Source organism: Neoarius graeffei, chromosome 6 (assembly GCF_027579695.1).
Source record: "Neoarius graeffei isolate fNeoGra1 chromosome 6, fNeoGra1.pri, whole genome shotgun sequence".
Lineage (NCBI taxonomy): Eukaryota > Metazoa > Chordata > Actinopteri > Siluriformes > Ariidae > Neoarius > Neoarius graeffei.
In genome coordinates, this window is record NC_083574.1 from 4,510,734 (window position 1) to 4,524,803 (window position 14,070).

The 14,070-nt window shown below is 39.4% G+C and overlaps 1 protein-coding gene across 2 annotated transcripts in view; it reads left to right on the forward strand.

Annotated features, from left to right (window-relative positions):
• The window catches only part of mafa (MAF bZIP transcription factor a), a 99,707-nt gene extending 87,105 nt beyond the window's left edge, over nucleotides 1-12,602 (forward strand). Inside the window, exon 3 of one of the 2 annotated variants that reach the window (XM_060923202.1) lies at nucleotides 12,210-12,602. The gene's annotated coding sequence lies outside the window, so the exon portion shown is untranslated. The remainder of the gene's footprint in view (nucleotides 1-12,209) is intronic. The other variant, XM_060923204.1, reaches the window with a different exon arrangement.
• The last annotated feature ends 1,468 nt before the right edge of the window (nucleotides 12,603-14,070 follow it).

Genomic DNA, 14,070 nt, shown 5'->3' on the forward strand with positions numbered 1-14,070 from the left:
TTAAAAAGAGTACAAGTGTTAGTTGAAGTAAAAATTCACGTTCGCTGAACAAACGTTGCAGAAATGTTTGTAAACGTTACATATGAAACGCTTTGAAAATACCCCGAGAAATTACATGAATTAATTAATCGTTCTTAGAATGAAAACTTCATAAATATTCATAAGCATAATGTAAATGTAAAGTAAATGATAATTGTAGTAACGCTGCACTAACGATCATAAATGTTACATCGATATATAACTCTCAGAATACCATAAAAAAGGAAATGAATGAAATTAAAGGCTAGTATTGCAGTAACATTCATAAACACTATCTATCTATCTATCTATCTATCTATCTATCTATCTATCTATCTATCTGTCACTCGATTTCATGGAATAGCTGTTAAATATTCAATCCACATTCACTGGATATGTGCGCTCTGATTAGCTCCTCTACTACAAGGATATCAGCTCATATACCATGAGTCGAGAAAAACAAAATGGCGGAGCGTGTTGCTGAAGCAACCGAGGATGAAATAAAAACTCTACTTGGAAAAAAAAAAATCAAGATTTTTTTTTTTCTCCCCAGTAGCTCCTGTTCCACACTCCAGCCCAGTTGGTGGCAGTAATGCAGCTTTAAGTTGGTTTGCCAACCGCAAAAAAAAAAACTAAAGAAGGAGAAGACAACCCCCAAAAAATACAAAAAAAGCAACAAAATATGGAATGAAAGTATTTGATGGAAAGAATGATTTTTTTTCAAGAATTATTATTATTATCTCATTTTTCACAAATTGCTCCTGTCATTTCGCCGGTTTGTTTACATTCTAAGCAGAAATGATTTTGTTTGACGTTTTGTATAAAGTTTTTATTTATCGAATTTGCAAAAAATAAAAATGCTCTGTTTCTCAAAATCCGGTGAATGCAGATAGAATAAAACAGTTATTCCACTCAATCTCGTCGCACATGGATTATAGCCGACTCGGTGCTATGCGCCTCGCCAGCTATCAGCTCATGTATAATTAATTTTTCACAAACAGCAAGTGAATAAGGGCGGCACGGTGGTGTAGTGGTTAGCGCTGTCGCCTCACAGCAAGAAGGTCCGGGTTCGAGCCCCGTGGCCGGCGAGGGCCTTTCTGTGTGGAGTTTGCATGTTCTCCCCGTGTCCGCGTGGGTTTCCTCCGGGTGCTCCGGTTTCCCCCACAGTCCAAAGACATGCAGGTTAGGTTAACTGGTGACTCTAAATTGAGCGTAGGTGTGAATGGTTGTCTGTGTCTATGTGTCAGCCCTGTGATGACCTGGCGACTTGTCCAGGGTGTACCCCGCCTTTCGCCCGTAGTCAGCTGGGATAGGATCCAGCTCGCCTGCGACCCTGTAGAACAGGATAAAGCGGCTACAGATAGAGATGAGATGAGCAAGTGAACAAGTTTATATGTTGGAAGCCAGAAAAATGGGCAAGTGTAAGGATCTGAACCACACTGACAAGAGCCAAATATATATATATATATATATATATATATATATACACACACACAGCACTGTGCAAAAGTCCTAGCAACAAAATTATGTTACAGACAAAAAAAAAAAAAAGTTTGTATTATGTCTGAGGAGCATATTGCATAAGAGAGCACTTTCTTTTCAGATTAAAAAAGAAAACATAATGAAGGCTACCGGAACATTTTTTGGTGTAAAATGAAGAAGTGAGTGTGACGGTCAAAGTGTCCAGAAGAACTGCGGCTGGTTCTGGAAGATGCTCAGTAAAACCTACAGATCATTTCCGCATAAACCTGCACTCACTGGACCTGAGACGGATTTTATATATATATATATATATATATATATATATATATATATATATATATATATATTTTTTTTTTTTTTAAGCAAAGGGTCAACTCACACCAAATACTGACTTTATTTCATTTATTCATTTATTCTGGCTTACTGTTTATAGTAGATTTTTAATGTTCAAACATTTCATTTTGTTATTTTTAACCCATTTTTGATTGACAGCATTTCTTTACACGTGTCTACGACTTTTGCACAGGACTGTATTTACCTTTTTGGCCCTTAAAAGGCGTCCCACCCTTTAACAGGTGCCATTGGAACAAGATAATCAATGTTATTCACGTCAGCATTTTTATTTTGAAGTCTTGGAAATGAAATGAATGAAATAAACTTAAAAATTAGCTGCATTTACACTGCATAAATGTTCAGAAACATTCCACATCCATACAGCCTCAGAAGTGTCTTTAAAAGAAACCTGATTATTGACTGAATACGAACGATGCACGAGTGTTTCGAAATGTCTGTGGCAGTGAAGGCGTGGTCGAGTGTCAGCTATGAACGGCGAGGAGTCAGGCTGAACCAGAGACAGAGCTGTATGTCCCCATGTGTGTATCTGTGTATGAACGTAAGTAAAAAGCACACCTTGAATTGCAGCGTCTGGCTCCAGTTCGTCATTGCCCACCATCAACGTTGTTATTTATAAAACACTTCCAGAACATCCTCCAGAACATTCACTGCACAAATACTGACACACACACACACAAACTGCATACAATGCTCTTAGAATACCTAAAAAGAGAACGTGAACTTTCATTGAACTAATGTTGCCTGAACGTTACGTATAAAACTGTTTCAGAACACCTGCCCTGACTCCTGACTCGACAGAGTGAATGTTCTTCAAGGGATAACGTTCAGAAAATGTTCTGCTAACCTCCAGTTGTGAGGTGGGAAGTGTGACATGCTTGTGCTGAATCATGGCGGAGTTACAGAGCGCAGTGCCGTGCCGCCTTTTCCTGGGGGGTGATGGGTTAATGCTTGTTGACAGTCGCACCGATGGTAATGATTTCCCGGAACTCTTGGTTATGTTATGTGAGTTGTGTGCGAAGGAGAAGGAGGCAGTTGTTGCTGTAAAGTGTGAAAAGCACTCTGGGTGTTGTGTGTGCGTGCGTGCATGTGTGTGTGTGTGTGTGTGTGTGTGTGTGTTAAGCACAGTTGCTACTGACAGATGTCTGAAAGGATGTGGTTGAGGGTGTAGACGGGTCTCTCTCTCTCTCTCTCTCTCTCCAGCAGCTGTGTTGCCTCTGAGAAGCTCTGTGTTCATTACCGCTCCGTTACAGCCAACATACGGATACTGAAAAGTAAATAAAATAAACATCAGCATGACTTTCAAGGAGCAGATCAGCTGAAAAAATCCTTTATGGTTACCCTTTAAGCAGCACCAACTGCAGAAAACCTTCTCACGCATACACACACACACACCCACACACACACGTGCAGACACATGTACACACGTACAGCCCCACATGCTCCGGAGATAGCAGGCGACCTGGTCAACCGCATCCTCTGATATTCTGTGAATGTTCAGTCTTGAGTTTCAATGGGCAAGGCCTTATCTAAAGTGATCGTAATCAGGCGAACATGGTATTGTTTTGGAAAAATAAAATAAAAATAGTACATGCATGGTTTTTCTTTGCTTCACCTCATCCTCTTTCTAGTCTATAATCACCAGTAAATCCTTCAGTTGCACTGAGAGCAAACTGAGCCTTTTTTTTAAGATTCTGTTGTAATCTCAAGTAATATTTTCAAAGCTTTTTATATTCATATTGCGTAGATTTTTTTTTTTTTTAAGATGCTTTAACGAGTGAAGAAGGAGAATTTAAAATGATTACTCTGTGGAAATTACATAAATAAGGAACAAAAATGTGCAGGTTAGTTCTCGTCACGTGACCTATTTTCACATCCATTCGTCAAAGTGTGTAAAGAGTATTTGCGTCTATTTTCTAAAAAAAAAAATTATATCGACATATGCATGAATATGTACACATGCTTATTGGGTACAGATATATTGCTAAGTTTAAGTGGTTAGCTTTCCCCTTGCTAAACAGCAAACCGTGCACATGACAAATCTGTGCAAATAAAAATCAGTACAATGATTGATGTAAATGTTGTTGGATTTCAATCTATTCCATAAAAATAAAGTCAGAAGGCAAGATATAAACTCTAACCCCGCCCCAAACCTCTCCTCAACCTTTCTTAATATATTACATCACTACAGAATCCCTCATACGATGATTTCATATCCAAAACCTGTTCTCATTACAACAAAACCCCTCCCATGAAGTTATGTCATAACCGTAACCAAAAAACCCATTCCCATTTCTTTAAAAAACCCTCCCATGATGTTATGTCATAACCGTAGCCCAAAAGACCCTCTCCTATTTCCATCAAAAACTCCTCCCATGATGTTATGTCATAACCGTTACCAAGAAAACATTCCCATTTCCTTCTAAAATCCAACCCATGGTGTTATATCATAACCGTAACCAAAAAAAAAAAAAAAAACACTCCCATTTCCGTCAAAACCCCTCCCATGATGTTATGTCATAATCATAACCAAGAAACCACTCCCATTTCCTTTCAAAACCCCTCCCATGATGATATGTCCTGACTGTAACCAAAAAAATCACCACTGCCATTTCCTTCAAAAATCCCTCCCATGATGTTATGTCATAACTGTAACCAAGACACCACTCCCATGTCCTTCAAAAATCCCCCAATGATGTTATGTCATAACCGTAACAAAAATAAACACTCCCGTTTCCCTCAAAAACCCCTCCTATGATGTTAGGTCATAACCATAACCAAGAAACCACTCCCATTTCCTTTGAAAATCCTTCCCATGATGCTCATCAACAAAACAACTGCCTAATGCATTACATTCCATCATTAGCCCCTCCCACAAACATGATTCAAACCCCTTGCATGGTGTTATGTCATAACCAAAACCCCTCCCACTATATTATATTGTAAACAAGCCCCTCCCACCATCACATTATTTTATAACAAACACCGCCTTTTACTGTACAATGATGTCATAACTCAAACCCCTCTCTTTAAACCTAACGTTAAAAGTAAATCCTCACTTGGGAAATGTTTTTTAGGGAAAGTTTTCAGATCAGGGCGGCACGGTGGTGTAGTGGTTAGCGCTGTCGCCTCACAGCAAGAAGGTCCGGGTTTGAGCCCCGTGGCCGGCGAGGGCCTTTCTGTGCGGAGTTTGCATGTTCTCCCCGTGTCCGCGTGGGTTTCCTCCGGGTGCTCCGGTTTCCCCCACAGTCCAAAGACATGCAGGTTAGGTTAACTGGTGACTCTAAATTGAGCGTAGGTGTGAATGTGAGTGTGAATGGTTGTCTGTGTCTATGTGTCAGCCCTGTGATGACCTGGCGACTTGTCCAGGGTGTACCCCGCCTTTCACCCGTAGTCAGCTGGGATAGGCTCCAGCTTGCCTGCGACCCTGTAGAACAGGATAAAGCGGCTACAGATAATGAGATGAGAATGAGATGAGTTTTCAGATCAAGGGAAAAAAAAAAGTTTTTTGATGTGGCAGCAGCCATCTTGTGCATAAAACTAACAGTAACGAGGGATAACAGGAAAACGTGCATGAGATTTTATAAAGGTTTAAAATAGATCATTTTAATGTATTAAATGTTTGCAACTGATTAATCTCAATGTGTGTGTGTGTGTGTGTGTGTGTGTGTGTGTGTGTGTGTGTGTGTGTGCAATGTCTGTCTCAGCTAATGAAAAGCAAAAGTACTCAGGCATGTTTTTCCTGCTCATCTGTTCATTTATTTTCTTTTTTTGTTTGTTTAAAGTTAGTCTTGTGCCAAATTTTTCATATAACAGTTCCAATTTGCACTTTCAACACTCTCCATGTTTTTGATTTGATAACTGCACACACAGAGAGAGAGAGAGAGAGAGAGAGAGGGGAACAATAACTCAAAAAAGAAGTGCAAAGAAACGCATCTCGAGCTGCCGGTGACAAATGAACAACCTCTAAACTGTATCCAAACTGTCTTCTCAATTCCATCTCACAATTTGTCACTGGGAATAATGTTCCACTCTTCAAAATGAACGAGTGTGCGGCTAAATTATTTGGACGCATTTTAGCCCGTGGATGTGCCTGTGCAGTCGCGGTTCCTGGACTCTCGCAACTAGACTGATGGTCCTGGCGGAAGGGAATGGGCTAAAATCCCCATTCTTCTTCTTGCCTTCAATATTTAGTGAGAGTGCTAATTGCACCGAGCATCAAGAACGGAGGGGGGGTTGAAGGGCCACCGAGTGCTCTTTAGGGAATAAAGGAAGAGTTGAGCGAGTGTGTTTTATTGAAGCGAGTTTGTATCCTCAGGAACTTCCTCCCTTTCCCTTGTACCTGTGCGTTCTGTCTCATTTCTTATGCTGTGTGATGAACGTGGTGCTTTCTTGTTTTCTGTCTTCTTTTCTTTCCTCCAGAAGGAGTCAAGATTTAAAGAAGAAAAAAAAGTACAATTAAATGAATACTCCAGTCTTTTCAGCCTTCTCTGTCTGTACAGCAGGTGTGATTACTATTGATAAAAATAAATAAATAAACACATTTTTTTCTTGTATTCAGTAAAAAAAAAACAAAATTGAGATTACTTTAAAATCATATTTCATGGAAATTGTCACAGATTCTGTCACCTTTAAAAGCTGGACCGCCTTTCAGATTTTTCAAGTGTAGGTCATACGGTAAAAACGATTTCCCCTGACACCTGATTATTTTTGTTTAGTGGACTGAAAGAGACTGAATTCGAATCACAGACTTCCATTTTTATTAGTTTATTTTTAAAATAGAACAATTAATGAATTTCGAGCCACGTGGCCCTAAATTCTCCGCTATGTTTTCCTGCTTCACCACGACGCAATTCAAGATACTACATCATGCACCATCACGTGGTGGGCTTTCCCCATTCACGCAAGGCATTGTGGGATACAAATTTGAAACCGGACAGAAAAATGGAGGACATGAGCGTGTGAATGAAACATGAAAGACTGACTACAGTAACGGAAAGAAAGCGAAAAGAAAAGACGTTATGTTCTATACGAAGGAAAGGAAACGCAGGACCAAACTAATAAATACGGCGCTCAGCGAGCACCTCGGTGTGATCAGCTGTTCGTTTAGCGACAGAATGATGTCAAAGGTAAACCTACGCATGTGCATGCGCACACGGACTTCCTCTGTCTGCTTGACTGCGCAAATCGAGCGATTTCATGAACATTATTTGCTTTAATCCCCTCAAATTAAATAACTTCCCATCCACAGAATGGCCTGATATTTTGTGAGATATTCCAGAAATAAACAGATATCACAATGAGCACATTTCAGACGGAACTAAATTTCAACAATTTTATGAAATTGAAAGGCCGTCTAGCTTTAAAAATATGCAAATTCATAACGATAGCTAGATCAGAATCTAATAAAAGGGCACTCGGTTGAGTAGAGTTCATACCTCCACGAAACTGTGTGCTATCAACATGAAAATCGAATCAAATAAACCTTGGATAATACTAAAGCTGTCCACCAAATTTCATCCAAATCTGTTCATTACTTTTTGAGTTACATTGGGAACAGACAAAAAATTAAAAATAAATCCTGGATCCATATACATATCCGTAGTTACATCAAACTCTAATCAATTGTTCCTTGACCCATGGTTCACCTTTCATTAAAATCCGTGACTAAATAACGTGATACGGAAAAGACACAATTGAACAAAAGTTCTCTGGAGTTTTTTTCCAAACTTCCAACACAAAGTCATTCCGGTTACTTTACTTCACTTTCATTTTCCTGGTGGTTTTGTTGTATTCGTACGCCATCATTCAGACACAACAAACATTTTGACAGGAGCAAATATTTTGGCCGAACACCTCAGAATGTCTCATCTCATCTCATCTCATTATCTCTAGCTGCTTGATCCTTGGGCGGCACGGTGGTGTAGTGGTTAGCGCTGTCGCCTCACAGCAAGAAGGTCCTGGGTTCGAGCCCCGGGGCCGGCGGGGGCCTTTCTGTGTGGAGTTTGCATGTTCTCCCCGTGTCCGCGTGGGTTTCCTCCGGGTGCTCCGGTTTCCCCCACAGTCCAAAGACATGCAGGTTAGGTTAACTGGTGACTCTAAATTGAGCGTAGGTGTGAATGTGAGTGTGAATGGTTGTCTGTGTCTATGTGTCAGCCCTGTGATGACCTGGCGACTTGTCCAGGGTGTACCCCGCCTTTCGCCCGTAGTCAGCTGGGATAGGCTCCAGCTTGCCTGCAACCCTGTAGAAGGATAAAGCGGCTAGAGATAATGAGATGAGATGAGATGCTTGATCCTTCTACAGGGTTGCAGGCAAGCTGGAGCCTATCCCAGCTGACTATGGGCGAAAGGCGGGGTACACCCTGGACAAGTCGCCAGGTCATCACAGGGCTGACACATAGACACAGACAACCATTCACACTCACATTCACACCTACGCTCAATTTAGAGTCACCAGTTAACCTAACCTGCATGTCTTTGGACTGTGGGGGAAACCGGAGCACCCGGAGGAAACCCACGCGGACACGGGGAGAACATGCAAACTCCGCACAGAAAGGCCCTCGCCGGCCACGGGGCTCGAACCCAGGACCTTCTTGCTGTGAGGTGACAGCGCTAACCACTACACCACCGTGCCGCCCACCTCAGAATGTATGTAAAAAAAAAAGTTAATCAACTGTTCAACATCTAAAGCTTGTATACACAGATTTTTGTTTCTTTGCTTTCCTGTTTGATGTTGATTTGACGTCTGCTAAGTTTCGCAGACCATCCCGAGTTCCTGAGTCGGAACTCCAAGTTGAAGGGTCGGGAATTACTAGTTACTCGGTACCGAGGTCCTTATCTAGAGTCAGATGATGTACTAATCCAACCTGCTTGATTTGACCCATCATGAAGTATTATTCCATGCTGAGTCACCACTCCTGCCCTTTGTTCCTCTCGTCAGGTCACCTCCCTCCACCCTCCATACTGTCCGCTGCTCTCAAACGACATCATTTCTGTGTCCAGGTCCCAGAAACACAGCGTTTAAGCGTTAAACGTAGCTGCTAAAGTCGAGTCCCGGTGACATTGAGAGCTGTAATGTTCCTCTGTGACCACCGGAGGCAGTGCAGCTGAATATGGTCCTGTCCGAGCTGCACCTGTCTGCTGTCTACCTCGTCTGACCCCATGCCGCCTCCATCGGCCTTTATTCCTCATGTCCGCTGAAATAATGCTGATTTCTTTCACGGCAATTAATCACAGGCGGCAGCAGGAGCGGAGTCAGACGCAGTGTCCTTTCGCTCGGCTGCTTTCAAAAGTCTGCTGCTGCAACACACTTTCACCTTCACACTGTTTCTCTCTGAATGTCTGTGATATTCACAATCTATCTGAAGATCTATTTATTTATTCATTTCATAGTTAACACCATTCATCCATCCATCCATCCATCCATCCATCCATCCATCCATCCATTCATCCATCTATCTATCTGTCTGTCTGTCTGTCTGTCTGTCTGGATGTCTATATGTGTATTGCTCTGTTAATTAATGTCTTCCTTCTTTCCTTTTTTATTTATTCATTTTTGTATCTGTCCATTTGTCTGTCTGTCTGTTTATTCATTTATTAGTCAGTTAATTAATTCATTAATTCATCTAGCCATCCATCCATCCATCCATCCATCCATCCATCTGAATGCCTATTTATTTATCCAGTTGATATTGAATGCCTTAATTTCTTCCTTCTTTCATTAATTTGTTCCTTCCTTCCTTCCTTCCTTCCTTCCTTCCTTCCCCTATCTATCTATCTATCTATCTATCTATCTATCTATCTATCTATCTATCTATCTATCTATCTATGTGAATGTCTGTTCATTGATTCATTTGATAGTTAATCCCTTAATTCATTTTTTCTTTCACTTGTTTGTTTGTCCATTCCTTCCTTCCTTCCTTCCTTCCTTCCTTCCTTCCTTATCTGTCCACACACATTTATTTATTTATTTATTTATTCATTCGTCAGACTTCCTTCCTTCATTCATTCATTCATCCATCTGAATGTCTATTAAATTATTCATTTAATAGTTAATGCATTAATTCCTTTCTTCTTCCATTTGTTTTTGTCCATTCTATCTATCTATCTATCTATCTATCTATCTATCTATCTATCTATCTATCTATCTGTCTGTCTGTCTGTCTGTCTGTCTGTCTGTCTGTCTGTCTGTCTGTGTATTGCTCTGTTAATTAATGCCTTCCTTCTTTCCTTTTTTATTTATTCATTTTTGTATCTGTCCATTTGTCTGTCTGTCTGTTTATTCATTTATTAGTCAGTTAATTAATTAATTCATTCATCCATCCATCCATCCATCCATCCATCCATCCATCTGAATGCCTATTTATTTATCCAGTTGATATTTAATGCCTTAATTTCTTCCTTCTTTCATTAATTTGTTTGTTCCTTCCTTCCTTCCTTCCTTCCTTCCTTCCTTCCTTCCCCTATCTATCTATCTATCTATCTATTTATCTATCTATCTATCTATCTATCTATCTATCTATCTATCTATCTATCTATCTATCTATCTATCTATCTATGTGAATGTCTGTTCATTGAGTCATTTGATAGTTAATCCCTTAATTCCTTTCTTCTTTCACTTCTTTGTTTGTCCATCCCTTCCTTCCTTCCTTCCTTCCTTCCTTCCTTCCTTCCTTCCTTCCTTTCTTATCTGTCCACACACATTTATTTATTTATTTATTTATTCATTCGTCAGACTTCCTTCCTTCCTTCATTCATCCATCTGAATGTCTATTAAATTATTCATTTAATAGTTAATGCATTAATTCCTTTCTTCTTCCATTTGTTTTTGTCCATTCCTTCCTTCTATCTATCTATCTATCTATCTATCTATCTATCTATCTATCTATCTATCTATCTATCTATCTATCTATCTATCTATCTATCTACTTTCACTTGTTTGTTCGTCCATCCCTTCCTTCCTTCCTTCTCTATCTATCCACACACACATTTATTTATTTATTCATTCATTCATTTGTCAGACAGTTCATTCCTTCCTTCATTCATCAATCCATCTGAATATCTATTAATTTATTAATTTAATAGTTAATGCCTTAATTCCTTTATTCTTTCATTTGTTTGTTCGTCCATTCCTTCCTTCCTATTCTATCTATCTGTCTCCTGATTAACTTTCCATCCATGTTCGTGGAGTTGTTATTTTTACAATAATTTATTTCTCATTTTCTTTCTTTCCCTTTTTTCCCCTCTGTTTCATTTTCCCCTCCTTCTCTCCTGAAGTCTTTGCTCTGCCCTGGCACGGCCTCAGTCCTCTCAGGCTGTTTCTCTCTTCGCAGTGTTGTAACACGCTCCTTACGACACGTCTCCGGTGACCCCGTGACCTTTTGCACTCAGGCTGTAAGGATGAGTGAAGGGAAGCGAAAGGCTCGGTTTAGAAGCGAGCCTGCTTTACCCATTCACCGCCTTATAAATCACGGCTCTGAAGTGGCGAGCTGCCTGTTGCTCCTCACATCACTGGGCTGCTGGATCATGTTCTGGGAGGGGAAAGGGGCGAGTGGATTCGCCTGCGGCATGTCGTGCATCTGCGCAGCGCTTTAGGGCCTGGTGTCAGTAACAGCGCTGGAAATCACTATAAATAGGCGAGTGTTGGGTTTTTTTAGAGAGAGAAAGAGAGAACAACTGCGGGTCTGCGGGACAACATCACACAAAAAACACACTCACCTCCGCCTTCGCATTCCAGAAGGAAAAATTTAATACATTTAATGTTCCACACTCATCTCTTTTAACTCTCACTATGGAGCTGTGGTGTGGATGAGACTCGCACCATGAAAGTCATGATTTTTTTTTCCTTTTCTTTTGCACCACTGGTTTTCAAAGTGGGGGTGAAGCATAGCCATGGAGTCCATATATATATATATATATATATATATATATATATATATATATATATATATATAATTCTCATTATCTCTAGTCGCTTTATCGCTTTATCCTGTTCTACAGGGTCGCAGGCAAGCTGGATCTGATCCTAGCTGACTACGGGCAAAAGGCGGGGTACACCCTGGACAAGTCGCCAGGTCATCATCATCATCATGATACACACAGCTCAAATATATATATATTAATATATATATATATTTGAGCTGTGTGTATCATGATGATCAACTCCAAAATAAAAATCATACTTCATTAAACATTTGCTTCTTCAAAACAAAATGTTTCGTCACCTCTGTCAAAGTGAATCTGTTGAATGACAAACTCTGACATGAACTGACAATAAATCAGACTTTTCATATTATTTGCAAAAGTCAAAGCATGGTGTGTGTGTGTGTGTGTGTGTGTGTGTGTGTGTGTGTGTGTAGCCAAAGAAATGCCATTATTCAACAGCTAATTAAAGAGAAATCTGACAGGAGGAGACCCCGAGCCTGGTACAGTTCCAGTCGTGACACGTCTTCGCTGTTGGGCCAGAAACCCTGAAAAAAGACTCTCTGCTGCAGATTGCTCATCTCCTCCTCCTCCTCCTCCTCCTCTTCCTCGCTTCAGTTTGGATGTGATCCATCACTCCCAGGAAAGCCAACACTCCTCTTTCACATTTCACTCCCTCCGCTTGCATCTGAGTCGGAACCACCGGCCACCGATAATCACAACATTAATATCTGCACACTTAAGTACTTACTTATTGATTGATTCATGAATTTGCTTATTTCTTTTAATTCCTTATCAAGGTTTTCATATATTTTTTGATGCCCTTATGTCCTTCAGCAAGTTTGTTTATTTGTTTGCTTGTTGCCATTGATTCATTGATTCACTGCTTGATTCATTAATTTGCTTATTTATTTTAATTCCTGATCAAGGTTTCCAATATGTTTGATGCCCTCATGTCCTTCAGGGTTTGTGTTTGCTTGTTTGTTTGCTTGCATTTGTTTAATTCAATGATTCATTGACTGATTGATTCATTGATTCACTGTTTGTTTCATTAATTTTCTGATTTATTTTAATCAAGTTTTCCAATATTTTTGATGTCCTCAAGTCCTTCAGGGTTTGTTTGTTTGTTTGCCATTGATTCATTGATTCACTGTTTGATTCATGAATTTACTTATTTCTTTTAATTCCTTATGAAGGTTTTCTGATATATTTTGATGCCTGAATGTCATTCAGGAAGTTTGTTTGTTTGTTTGTTTGTTTGTTTGTTTGCTTTTGATTCATTCAATGATTCATTGATTTATTCATTGAGTCACTGTTTGATTCATTAATTTGCTTATTTATTTTAATTCCTGATCATGGTTTCCAATATTTTTGATCCCCTCGTGCCCTTCAGCGTTTGTATTTGTTTGTTTGTTCTGCTTTGGGATCATTAAAAACCTCAATCATATTATTTTAAGCATATGTCCATTGTAATTTTAAAAGCATTTATTTATTTATTTATTTATTGAAGTACACTTACCTCCACCTTCATAACACTTTAAAATAAAACTGCTTCAAATCATTTTAAACAAAACACTAGTCCAGCTCTCACCATGAGCATTAAATGAAAATTAAAATTAAACATGCCAGGTGTTTCTAAAACACATTTGACATTTTTCTCTGCACTGTAAAACCCGATAAGGTCACTGAGCTCAAAAATTTTATTGAAACCGATTACGTAAAATTTTTTGAGGTAAGTAACTTAAATTTTTTAAGGTAAGATTTCTTAAAAATTACAATTAAGTGAAACTATAGTGGAATTTTTAAGAAATCTTACCATAAAAAATTTAAGTCACTTACCTCAAAAATTTTTACGTAATCGGTTTCAATAAAATTTTTGAGCTCAGTGACCTTATCGGGTTTTACGGTGTGTAAAAAAGTCAAAGACATGCACCGCACCATGAGAGCTTTCTGGAGGATGGAGGAGGATGGAATGGAGCGATGAATGGTGCGACGCCGCTGATGGGAATCCGTAAGAATAATAGGCGTGGGATTTCTCAGGTGACCTTGGGAAGGGTTCGGGTGAAAGCTTCATCAGCACCAGTGAAGGATGACGGAGTAAAACTTTTTATTTGTTCATTTTTTATACTCTCCAAGAATACGCCTTCTCCTTCCATCAGTCCAGCTTAGTTTTAGATATATCTTTAATAATTTAACTGTAAAATTATCTTTAATATGCCAAACATAGCTTATCTCTAAACAAATTATTATAAGGATGATGTCATATTTGAGGAATCATCAACTTTGAAAATAATGTTC